General features: G+C 43.6%; 1 protein-coding gene across 1 annotated transcript in view; it reads left to right on the forward strand.

Moving 5' to 3' along the window:
* Positions 1–1,110: 1,110 nt before the first annotated feature.
* cers2a (ceramide synthase 2a) overlaps positions 1,111–14,015 on the forward strand; it is a 48,399-nt gene continuing 35,494 nt past the window's right edge. Inside the window, exon 1 of the mRNA XM_084311727.1 lies at positions 1,111–1,449. The gene's annotated coding sequence lies outside the window, so the exon portion shown is untranslated. The remainder of the gene's footprint in view (positions 1,450–14,015) is intronic.

Consider the following 14,015-nt stretch of genomic DNA (forward strand, 5'->3'; position numbering starts at 1 on the left):
GTGGAACGCCCTACCCAAAGCTGTAAAGGAATGTGAATCCCTGCCCACATTCAAAACCGCTCTTAAAGAGCACCTACGGGAGGCTGCAATTCGAAACTGGCCACCGTAAATGCCCAAAACCCCCACCACCTCCTAATAGACAGTCTCCTCCCCACCGCATGTATATATTCCCTCCCCGCCGTATATGTATATTTCCCTCCCACCCACCCACCCCCTCCTAATGTACAGTCCCCTCCCCATCATATATACTCTGTCAGGATCTAGGGGTAACAGTACTGTATATTTGAATACCGCTTATGTCACAAATGTATCAGTACTAAATACCTATATGTCCCTATGCCATAAATGTCATGTATGTTGTGTATGTCATAAATGTCTATATGAAATGAAAATGGGGGACCCTGATGGAAACAAGACAAACGTCTTTCTCAGGTCTGCATCCCCTTAACAATTGTATGTATTGAGCCGTACTGTATTGTACCCATTCTGCAATCTGTTAAATAAAGTTTTCATTCATTCAATCAATCAATCAATTCCCCAACGTGTGGATTTATGTTGGGTGTAGTATGGTATGACTGATAGTGATGTATAGGCATAGGTGATCCAATTTTGAGAGTAACCTACAACAACCGCTGCCAAACTGTGCTGTTGTTGTGTCTGCCTGCCTGCTCCGGCACTTTGGGTTTGGCCAGACGGGTCCAAACACGCCACAGCGTTCTTTCGCCTGCCGCACAGCGACGACGTCACTTTAAATAGACCACTGCACTTCCGCGTTACATGGAGCTCGTGGGGGGGATAGACCACTGCACTTCCGCGTTACATGGAGCTCGTGGGGGGGATGGGGGAGAGGGGAAGGAGAGCGCATGGGGATAAAAACGAATGAATGTTGATTAGAGCCTGGACGTAAGTGGTTGTAGCTACGGCTACGTCCAGGCTCTAATCAACATTCATTCATTTTGTATCCCCCGCGCTCCCCTCGCTCTCTCCAGTGAGCTCAAAATACCGGAAGTGTTGCGGTGGTCCGTAGCAGCACTCCCCGCCCCTCCAGTCCTCAGCCTCTCCCACCATCATACTATCTATCCTCTATTCATTCCATTTCAACGACCCGGCGAAATCGACGCCCACTGCTCGGTAAACCGGTACAAAAGCTTGGGCCTATTTCAGGCAACTTTGATCGAAAACTCAAAGACCTATTCTTATCATTTGACCTGATATGGTCCAGTCGCGTCATCATAACCAAAGGAGCGGGCGCACTATACCGTTGTATTGATAATAATGCACTAACCCGCGGTCGCAGAGATCGTGTCTAAAAAAGGCGGATTGCAGATCATTCCAACAGGTTGTTTTTTTATGGCGAGGTCTGCATGAAAATCAACGTGATTTACAAACGGAGTAAACACCTGGGAACGCACAGGATAGCCAAACCCGCATAAAACACAGTGAAAACAGGTAAGTTGTCCCGTACCGTTATTTGATTGATCATATTGCAACCCTGTGCGGTCGCAGCAGTCTTCCTGTTTAGCTAGCAGCACCTTCGGTGTCAAAATCATAGACTTTTATCATGCACACAAGCTCTTATCTGCACACCTTGGCCTCCTATTTTTAGACTGAAATGGAAGAGCCATCCTCTCAAGGGGGTTTATGTGAAGTTTTATGCGGGGGAAGTATATCCGACTTGGCGGACGTTACTGTGTGGACTCTCCTCGGATTAGAATAGAAGTACTTTATGGGAGATTCAGCACCACAGATACCACTCACAATAAACATTACAGGTAATAAAATAAGAATAAGAAGACAGTCAAAGATTCTACATTCAAATATATGTATATACATTCAAAAATAAAAAATACATAAAAAAAGGTAAAATTCTGCTTTCGAAAGACACATGACTCTCTAATCAAAGTGTACAAAGCCAACACATAGGCCGCCGACTCTCTTGATCTCTCTAGGTGATGTTTGTTTAAGAACACCGCGATAAATGAAGGTCGTGTAATAAGAGTACACTAATCATTTCACTACTACGGCACTCGACTCGAAGAAAAACAAGAAAAAGAAAACGGCCAAAATAAAGTGGAAAAGGAAAACGGGCCTAGCCTCTATGCTACTAATGATCAAAGCATAAAAGTTGCCCCAAGTTAACCTGAAATGCGTGAAACATTTGTCTCGATAGTTTTTGATCTGTGAAATAATACAAAGTAGCCTAATCTTATTGAATCATGCGTGACTACTATTCAAGACTAAAATATGATTTACGGGCAAACTTGTTTGGAAATGTCCCCATCCCACCCCAAACAGTCCGCTATGTCCGGGAGCCACCCAAGTTGCGCCATGCTTGCGCACTCAAACCACTCCCTGAAAGAGTAGTTTACGTCAACGGCGTAGGACTCTTATTTGATCAGAGACTTTGGTTGATTGATTGAACGTTATTAACAGATTGCAGAATGGGTACAGTACAGTACAGCTCAATACACACAATTGTTAAGGTTATGCAGATCAGAGAAAGACTTTCGTCTTGTTTACATCAGGGTCCCCCATCTTCAATTCATCATAACATATATGACATACAGATACAGTACTGTCTGCTACATCTATACATTTATGACATACCAGATTTGTAAATACAGTACTGTTTACAAAAAGAGAGTATACATTTGACGTAGAAACTGTACATTGGAGGTGGTTGGTGGGGGGGGGGGGAAACTACAACTGTACAGTACAAGCGAAACTGTACATTGGAATATCGACGAAACCATACTTGGTTCTAAGAAGAGGGTCTCGTGTATTCTTGGGTTAGGTCATTTACTGTACATTGGAGGGGGTTGGGTTAGGACATTTACAGGGGCCAGTTTAGAATTGCAGTCTCCCGTAGGTGTTCTTTGAGAGTGGTTTTGAAAGTGGGTAGTGATTCACATTCCTTTACATCTTTGGGTAGGGCGTTCCACATTGATGTGGCATAATTGCGAAACGTGTTTTAGTCCCTTGTTTGAGCCGAATCTGGGTTTGACATGATTTTTGGAGCTCCCTCTGGTGTTGTGGTCGTGGTATTCACTGACCTTTGGGAAGTATTTTGACATGTACATGGGTATCTTAGTAGTGTAGTGTATCTCGTAGACCAGGCCCATTGCAAGTTGCTGTACTCTGTCTTCTACTCTAAGCCATCCTAGGTAGTCAAAGTGGGTAGGGGTGAGGTGGGTTCTAGGAGTCAGGTCAAGTAGTAGTCTGACCAGTTTGTTTTGTGATGTTTGTAATCTTTTTTTTTAATGCCTTTGAGGTACGTTGATACCATGAGGTCAGGGAACAAAATAAGTACCCGCCAATGGCGTGTAGTTCATATTGATACTCTTATTTTGAAAATCCTGTGCGGGTCTCATTTCCGCCCACGGATAATCGCTGTGTTCATTTCCTCTTGGATTTTTACAGTGAAACCGATGGAGCCCATTTCACAAAACGGCTTATATCTTCATCAAAATGAGTCTGATTATCCTAACACTGATAACATAGATTCCTTACCTGACATCAGATGGTATCCAACTGGTATATTCCAATTCCTGATCACCATTCTAAAAAATCGATAAGTGTATAGATCCAACGTGATACAGTAGTACACATGATTCCGCGGGTCTCAGAGGCTCCAGAATGAACTGTGATAACCCCGGCTGCATCAGTGGACTGGAAAATGTGGAGTACAGGATTTTTTTCCCCATCCATTTTCATTGAGTCCATTCCAAAATCCCTTATGTCATCTGGGAGACGATAGGGGGCGCTTTTTTCCCACATCTGATCGCCGGCGGCGCTCGGGTATACTAGGGTAGGCTTGCGTGACGCAATATGATTTCAGATCGCTAAAAAAAAAAAAAAAAATCAGAGAAATCTCGTGAGTGGCTTTCAACGAGATATTAATAATTCCGAGAAAACGCATGAGTGGCATAGAAAGTGTTAAGCAGAGCAGGGCTACACAGCAGTGCGCCTATTTTGCGAGCCGAAATAAGTCTGTGGTGTTTTTTTGCTTCTCACAACGGGTCAAATGCATCTAACATGCGTTGCATCGTTGCCATTCCTTTATGCCCACATCGCCCGAAATGAACGTTACGTTAGCGTAAGCTAACAAGCTAATCCTGATCAGCGGCAGAGCCATAGAGAACAGCAGACAGTGTGGACTGAGGAAATGGGGTGGGGGGCACTCTCCCTTTCTCTGTGTGTGTGCGTGCGTTTTGGAAAGACGATGACGTCAGGACTCAGGACAGGAGTATAGTAAACTGAGGATTACTGAGGATGGACAGATGATGTTGATATTCAAATATAAAAAAGTTTCGAGGAATGGAAGTTTGAAGACGGACTAGACTACAATATGATGCAGGGGTGGTGAGTTGAAACAGTGTGTGTGTGTGTGTCCCGACCCCACTTCTATGTTTCAATCAATTATTTGCATTTAAAACTATTAACGCTGACTCATTCCTTCAGTCCACTCAAAATTATGCTAATATTCCTTATGTTCTTTATGATATTAATTGAAAATAGCATATGAGAGTATTATATAGTAATAATAACACATGGTGATATACTAAAAAGCTATTTATAATTTTTGGCTGGTAAAAAATCTGCCTGGCTCAGGCTGGTAGTTTTTCAAATCTACCAGCCAAATGGCTGGTAAGTCAAAAAGTTAATTTTGTTCCCTGCGATGAGGTGCAAGCATAGTCGTCATAGTACCCTTGAATGAGTGCTCCTGCCAGAGTCTTCAGGGTATTCTTGTTTACCAGAGAGGAGATCCGGTACAAGAATCTAGTTCGTTCGTTCAAATCTAGACCATTGCAAAAGCATTACTTAATAGGTAGCATAGCCTGTTGGAAAGTCTGCATTAGGCTTGTCCCATCCTTTGTGAACAACATAACCCATAAATACCACCACCTTGATGAAATGGGCCAATTAGGACTGTTGTATACCAATATATATATACCAATGTGACTTAAACATTCATGTGTTTCTGTTAGTCACATTTCAGTGGAACAGCGATACAGAACAACACGTGAAGTATTCTGAAATTATATTTTCCAGTGTGTTATGCTTATTGGGAATGCACTGTAGTTTGAAGTTGAAACAGGCCTGTCCACTGAAAACCGACTTTTCAGTTCAGTGTCCTAACATGTTTGTCTCACCTGGACCTCTGTAATCCCTTCATGCAGCTAGGCTGAAAAGTGAAAATCCCAGTTTCCTCTCACTTTGGAGAAATGCGACTTCCTAAATCACTCTGGTGCTGCTAGACCGGTTCCCTCCCCTCTCCTCCAGCCAGTCACAAGAGGGAAGTCAAAATCAATGGTAGAAGTCGAAGACGCAACCAAATGTCATGTTCAGATGAGCTCAGTAGTACACTAGTTGAAGAAACATGGCTTGGATTCAAAACCAAATTCTCAACAATACTAAACAAGATGACCCCCCTAAGAACCACCAGGGTTAAAAATCGCTGAGCCATGGATGCACTCTCTATGAAAACCAGAGATAAAAAATGCTCTGAACTTCATAAAAGCCAGTCAAAGCTTGCCAAAAGCTCAAACAGTGATCTCCAAGCCCACATGGTTGAACTCAAACTACAAAGAAACAGACTAAGAAACAATGTAAACACCATGATCAAAACTGAAAATAATTTATTTTTATTTTTTTAAATGAACTTTGGAAATTACTCAACAACCAACTAGGATGCAGCAAAAAACTAAACCAGATTTACAAACATAAACATAAAAGAAAACACTCATCACAGACGAGCTGCATGTGGCCAAAACTTAAACATTTTCTTTACAAACATAGCCACAACACTGGTGGTTAATAAACTACCCTCCCACTCAGGGCATTTTGGGGTAGAACACATCCTAGCCTACTACAAAAACCTAGGGGTCCGCAAAGACGACATCAAACTTGAAATGGTAACAACAGTTAAGGTACAGTACTAAAAAAACTGAGCGCCCTCCAACCTAACAAGGCCAATGACCATGACAATATCCCCTCCAAATTCCTCAGAGACTCAGAAGCCACCATCACCCCAGTCATCACACACATAATAAACCTCTCCATAAAACAGGGACACATCCCCAAAGTCTTCGAAATTGCGAGAGTGACCCCCCTGCACAAAAAAGGCAGCAAATTAGACCCAGGCAACTACCGCCCTGTTTCTATTCTTAACTCTATCTCGAAAGTCATGGAAAAAAGAGTCTACGAACAGGTCAAAAAGTACCTTGCGGAAAAAAATCTAATCTACGAATTCCAATCTGGCTTCAGAACATCCCACTCCACTGACTCATGCCTTCTCTATTTGAATGACCACATCAAACAAGAGGTGGACTCGGGCAAATACTGCAGCATGGTCATGCTGGACCTCCAAAAGGCTTTCGACACTGTCAATCACTCCATTCTGAATGACAAGCTAAAAGCAATTGGTTTTGATAGTTTATCAGTGAGCTGGATGCAATCCTACCTCCTGGTGAAATTGAACTCCAGTTTGAACAAGCTGACTCTAGAGCTATGTGGCAGGGGCTCAAAACGATGACAGACTACAAAGGCGCCTCCCTCAAACTGAACAGTGACATCTCCTTAGCAAATGACCTCAATACCTTCTATGCGAGGTTTGATGCTGGTAATAACAACACCAGCTCACAAGCCTCGGCAATGGGGGGGGGGGGGGGGTCGGCTGCTGATGGAGGCGCAGTGTTCAGGGTAACAGAGCATGAGGTGAGGCGGACCTTTAAAAAAGTGAATATCAGGAAGGCAGCAGGTCCGGACGGCATCCCCGGCCGCGTCCTAAAAGTCTGTGCCGACCAACTGGCCCCAGTATTCACTGACATATTTAACCTGTCCTTAGAACAGGCTGTCATCCCCACCTGCCTGAAGAAGTCCACTATTATCCCTGTACCCAAAAAATCCAAGCCTGCTTGCCTCAACGACTACCGCCCTGTAGCTCTCACCTCCATAGCCATGAAGTGCTTTGAGGAGCTAGTAAAGGGCTACATCTGCTCCTCCCTCCCCACCAACATGGACCCCCTGCAATTTGCATACCGCCCCAACAGGTCCACGGAGGACGCCATATCCCATGTGCTGCACACAGCAGCATCACACCTGGACAAGAGGCAGGGGAACTATGTGAGAATGCTATTCATCGACTACAGCTCGGCATTCAACACCATAGTCCCCTCCATACTCATAGCCAAGCTCAGGGACCTGGGCTTGGGCTATGACCTCTGCCAGTGGGTCTTGGACTTCCTGACTGGCAGACCCCAGGTGGTGAGAGCAGGCAACTGCACCTCCTCATCCATCACCCTCAACATAGGGGCCCCCCAGGGCTGTGTTCTGAGTCCCCTCCTCTACTCCCTGTACACACACGACTGTGTGGCTCAGCGGAGTAGCAATACAATCATCAAATTTGCTGACGTGACGACACAGTGGTGGTGGGCCTGATCTCTGCCAACGACGAGAGGGCCTACCTGGAAGAGGTCAAGGTCCTGGCGGGATGGTGCCAGGAAAACAGCCTCTCCCTGAACGTCAGCAAAACAAAGGAGATGATTGTGGACTTCAGGAGGTCGGGGGTCAAGGACTACAGCCCCCTCAGCATCGACGGGGCACCGGTTGAGAGAGTCAACAGCTTTAAGTACCTCGGAGCCTACATATCCGAGGACTTGACATGGACCACACACATTGACAGTGTTGTGAAGAAGGCACGACAACGCCTCTACTTCCTCAGGCGCCTAAGGAAGTTCCAAGTCAGCCAGAAGATCCTTAAGAACTTCTACTCATGTACAATAGAGAGCATCTTGACCGGCAACATCACCTCCTGGTTTGGGAATAGCACTGCACAAGACCGAAGCAGACTACAAAGAGTGACACGTTCAGCCGAACGCACAATTGGAGGGGGGCTCCCCACCCTCCAGAACATTTACTACAAGCGTTGCAAGGGCAAGGCTAAGAGAATCATTAAAGACTCCAGTCACCCGAACAACTGCCTCTTTGAACTGCTGCGGTCAGGCAAGCGATACCGGAGTCTCAAGGCGAGCACAGAAAGACTCAGAAGAAGCTTCTATCCCCAGGCCATCAGGCTGCTAAACGAACAATGAATGAACACTACACAACAACAACCACCAAACGCACATAGCACACACATCCACACGCACACACTCACTTTAAACAAACACACTGTAGCACCCACTCCACACACTTTATAGCACACACCCACTTTAAACAAACACACTGTAGCACCCACTCCCCACACTTTATATTTATGGATGAAGGATTGCACTACAACTCGTACACCTTACTGTAAATTGTACCTAAAATTGTACCTCATCCCATTTCTGCTTTGCACTAGATAGTACTGTACATTAGTACACTGCATAGTATTGTGTATTGTATATTATATGGTAACTCAGAACATTGTACATATGTCTATACCGAACACTGTGACCTCATTTTTCTTCTTCTAAATTCATGCTATATTATGTTATTATGTCATTTGATACTATCTTGTCTAGCACAGTCTCTGGAGCGTAACAGTAAGAAGCATTTTGTATGAAAGTATTCTGTACTTCTGTATGACAACTATTAAAGAACTTGAACTTACCTGGAGGGGAGATAACAAATGGTGGAGGTAAATGGTACACTACCCCCCCCCCCCCCTCCCAGTGAGCTGCGGTGTTCCACAAGGAAGCATACGGACCTACCCCCCCACCCCCACCCCAACCACCTCCAATGTACAGTTCCCCCACCTACCCTAACCCCCCCCTCCACCCACTTACCCAACCTCCTCCAATGTACAGTTTCTTCGTATAAATGTATATACTCTCTTTTTTAGACTCTTTTATATCACAAACGGTACTGTATTTGTAAATCTGGTATGTCATAGATGTAGCAGACAGTACTGTCTATCTGTATGTCATGTATGTCATATATGTTATGATGAATTGAAAATGGGGGACCCTGATGTAAACAAGACGAAAGTCTTTCTCTGGTCTGCATCCCCTTAACACTTTGGGTGCCATGGGTTAAATTCATTATATACCATAGGTTGCCGGCTCTATTTGTCTATGGAGAAGTACCCCTTCTTTGCATGGCTATAACTTTTTAAATTCTATTGCTACATTGCCATTATTAGGGCCCATTCAAAGTCCTATATGTATTGTTCATTGTGTAGCAATGTTAAACTTTTTCATTCACATATTCATAGTAAAGTATGGTCTAATGTAGGGCTGGGCGATATGGAAAAAAATCATATCGCGATATGATATGATAATTTTATTTTATTTCTCGATATCGATAATTATCTAATGTTATAAGTAGTGATGCACGATATATCGGCCGCCGATATAATATCGGCCGATATGGCCGTTTTTTTACACATCGGTATCGGTCCGATATCAAGATGGGGCCGATATCCGATATTAAAAAAAAAAAAAAAAAAAAAAATCCTTTTTTTTTTTTAATCTTTTTTTTTCTTTTTACATGTTTTGGCCTTAAATAGTTTCAAAAATCAGTCATTTCTGAAAATAAGTTACAAAAGTAAAAAAATTATGCGTTTTGGAAAATAGCTCTTTATTTGATTATCATAAAAAAGTGTTTTCTATACAGAGATATCGACATCGGTAAATATCGGTATCGGCCAGAACAGCAATATTAATATCGGTTATCGGTATCGGCCACAATTTTCACATCGGTGCATCACTAGTTATAAGTATAAAAAAAATTAATTTTTTTTTTTTTTTTTTTAACAACAGATGTATGTTTATTTTGCAGCAATTCTTTGTCATTGCCGCCATCTTTAGTGTTACATCCCCTCACACTCCAGTTCTCAGGCTGCAGCTGGTTTAAAAGCTAAAGTAAACCGGCTTCTCTGCTGGCTGTGGCTCCAGAGGAGTTGAACAGTTCTGGCTCTGCTAGTTTATTTTCGATCTTTTGGCGCTTTTTTGGTGGACAAACCACCGCACATGTGCACTGTGACTCGTGACTGGAGTCTAGTTCTGCTAGCACACATAGCCTACTGTGTACAGACGGTTTCAAAATGTATTTTAAATTGGAAAGCAAACAAAATAAATGGACAAGAGAAAAAGAAATCTGAATTTGGTCAGTATTGTCATTTGGACAAGCAAAGCCATTACTTTAAGTTGCAGGCAAGAAAGACAAGTCTGTCCACTGTCTCTGGTTTTAAAACTGCCCTGTTGCAGGTAAAAAAAAAATAAATAAAAAAAAACGATTTTTCGATTTTTTTTTAAATTTCGATATCGATTATTAAAATATATCGCGATATTTATCGTTATCGTTATATCGCCCAGCCCTAGTCTAATGTATAAGTATGTTTTCATCTCTTTCTGCAGCTTTCTCCAGAACGTGATCTATAGCCCCAAATGCATTATATTGATGATGAAATACAGTTTGATGGCAATCGGGGCGATATAAAAAATTTCAATTGGACGTACTTCTAGAATGATCTACGTATGATCTGATGATGACCGGATGGGCGGGGGATCGTTTATAATTCCGTGGGCAGCGTTATATCATTCATCTAGTGTGGGTCATATGTTCATCATAACAGTTTATATGGAACACGATCAAAAATAACGCTGAATCTTACCGGATCTTCCTCGCGCCGTTGGACGATCAGCGTGGTGTAGACCGTTTTCGATTATGGGATGTTTATCCTGATGAACCATTTACAGCTTGTATAATACTATATACGTCATGTTGTTTATCGAGTCATTGGCAATGGATCGCTATATATTGTGACGAGCCAGAGTGCCGGCAGCCAAACAGAGTGCCCGGAAGTAATATGGCCGACCAGCACAACCTCCACAGCACTTCCTGTTTGGCGATTGCGCCGATCGGCCACCAGATGGCGCTCCTGAACCGCCAGAGAGCTCAGTGGGTCCTCCTGGTGGATCTCAGGCCAGCGGAGGGGAAATATGAATCCGATCACAGATTTTTGAAATATTGATATTAAAGACGCTGTAAAGCGTCCTTCGGCAACTTGAGCATGGCCGGGAATGACGCTGTAAAGCGTTTCCCGGCAGTTAAAGTGTTAACAATTGTGTGTATTGAGCTGTACTGTATTGTACCCATTCTGCAATCTGTTAATACAATTTTCAATCAATCAATCAAACCGTTACTGTTCCTAATTTATGCAAATGACATGTCATCAGCTTGTGACTGCAACTTGTTCCTGTTCGCGGACGACTTAGCCCTGCTGGTCTCTGACAGGAACAAGTTGCAGGTTGAAAAAGCCCTCACCTCTGAACTCTGCAGAATCTGCACCTGGCTCGCTGATAACAAACTATCATTACACCTGGGTAAAACGGAGTCCATTCTCTTTGGATCAAATAATAAACTCTGCAAGATCAACGGCTTCTCTGTTACAGTGGGTGACAATATTGTCACAAGGAAAGATGAAATTACATACCTGGGTTCCATCCTAGAGGCAAATCTTTCCTGTGACAAAATGGCAACCAATGTAATAAAAAAAGTCAACCAACGAACAAGATTCTTGTACCGGATCTCCTCTCTGGTAAACAAGAATACCCTGAAGAAGGAGAACTCATTCAAGGGTACTACGACTATGTTTGCACCTCATGGTACCAAAGCACCTCAAAGGCACTAAAAACAAGATTACAAACATCACAAAACAAACTGGTCAGACTACTGCTTGACCTTACTCCTAAAACCCACCTCACCCCTGCCAATTTTGACAACCTAGGATGGTTTAGAGTAGACGACAGAGTACATCAACTTGCAATGGGCCTGGTCTGCAAGATACACTACACCACTATACTTCCCAAAGGTCAGTGAATACCACGACCACAACACCAGAGGGAGTTCCACAAATCATGTTCAACCCAGATTCGGCTCAAACAAGGGACTAAACACGTTTCTCAATTATGCCACATAAATGTGGAACGCCCTACCCACAGTTGTAAAAAAATGTGAATCCATTCCCTACCCACCTTCAAAACCGCTCTCAAAGAGCACCTCCGGGAGGCTGCAATTCCAAACTGGCCCCTGTAAATATCCAACCCCACCCACCCAACCCCCTCAGTTTCTTCAAATGTATATACTCTCTTTTAGAAACTCTGTCTCTTAAACAGTACTGTATATTTGTATGTCATAAATGTCTGGATGTAACAGTACTGTTTATATGTCGTGTATCTCATAAATGTTATGATGAATTGAAAATGGGGGACCCTGATGTAAACAAGACGAAAGTCTTTCTCTGGTCTGCATCCCCTTAACAATTGTGTGTATTATAATTGAGCCGTACTGTTATGTATTGTACCCATTCTGCAATCTGTTAAGTTTTCAATCAATTCAATCAATCAATGTTGGGATTTCTTTTTCCACTCATTGAACCAAAGTTAACCATTGTTCAGCAGACTCTTTCGTTACGGAGTAGGATACACACACCTGAGAGACCAGCCCCTGGGCGGTTTCCAGTTAGCTAAAGACTGAAGAACTCAGTCTGTTCACCCTCAAGTTCACACACCACTCACCTCCATTGACACGTTTTGGAGGCAAACCTGCACTTATTAACACATTTTAACACTCATTCCTCAGAGAGCCGATACTATTAATTCCCAACACACACAAACTAAACTAGGCCTCTTTAGCATCCATAAGACTTGTAAACATGATACAGGTCTTCCCCCAGGCCATCAGAACACTGAACACTGATCTATCCACACACGCACACACACACACACACAAACACACTACAGGTCACTTTAAAAAACATAACTATGTTTTTGTATAGATAGTAGTATAGTTATATATAGTATAACTGTATATTGTATAGCAGTATATATTAGGGATGCCCCGATCACGTTTTTTGCCACCGATACCGATCGTCTTGAGCCATATCGGCCGATACCGATCGTAGTATTTTATATACATTTATTTTTTATTTTTTTATAAAATATATATATTATATAATTAGACTTGTACTTGTATTATCTGCGAGACATCGCCACCACCACGCAACAAGTCAAAATGCTCGCTATCTGCAAACAGCTCCACTGTCTGTGTGTACTCGAGTAGCCTCCAGCTACGGCCAGGATTCTCCGGCGCTGCAGCTGGACCGTATTGGTATAAATCACATTCAGCATGCCCTAAGCTCTAATACGCATCGAATCAATGTTATAAGACATTGATATCAGGAGCTATCAATCTGTAGCTACTGCTAGCCGGCTAGATAACGTTAAGACAACGCCTCAGTGAGGGCGGCTACGTGGCGTAGTGGGCAAGGCGCTCGCCACGAATGCGGAGACGCTGGGCTCGCCTGTTCGAGCCCAGCGCTCCACATTGCTTTCAGTTTAGCTGGTCGTTCATACTAATACACATTGGCCGTATTAGGGGGTGGGAAACTGATGGGTGGGGATCGGGCGTTGTGGACAGCGCCTCCTACAGGTCGGTTGGTGCGCCTGCGCAGTAGAATCAGGAAGTGTCGGGGGCAGTGTGAGCCTCCCACGCGTTACTCCTCGCCACTGAGAGATCGAGCTGCGCAGGTGAAAAGATGCGACTGCTGTTACCTCAAGTACCGGAGGGGACTTGTGCTATGTATGACTTAGTCCACATTGCAGCCGGCTTGTGGGAGGCAAGAAACAGCGTTCGTGACAGGGGAGGGTTGAATTGGATGATACGAAATTGGGGTGGGAGAAAATATAGAAAATGGGAGAAAAAGTGGATAAAAAAAAAAGACAACGCCTCAGTGAACTATTTAGTTTAGAGCTAACGTGAGCTACAGAGTCAACGGAGGTAACTTATCATGCACTCGACTATTGCTGGAGCATTTGTTGATATCAGCAGCTATCAGTAGCTAGCCAGCTAGATGACGTTAGACAATGCCTCATGTAGTCACTGGGTCATTTGGTTTAAACGGTAACGTTAGCTCGGTAGGTAGCCAACGTTAGCTCATGTCGCATGCACCAGACTATAGCAGACTACACGAGTGCGGGAGGGGCTGGGGAGGAGGAGGGGCCGTACGCTGCAGGCAGCTGTGTGTC

This window comes from Notolepis coatsorum, assembly GCF_963971535.1.
Source record: "Notolepis coatsorum genome assembly, chromosome: 4".
Lineage (NCBI taxonomy): Eukaryota > Metazoa > Chordata > Actinopteri > Aulopiformes > Paralepididae > Notolepis > Notolepis coatsorum.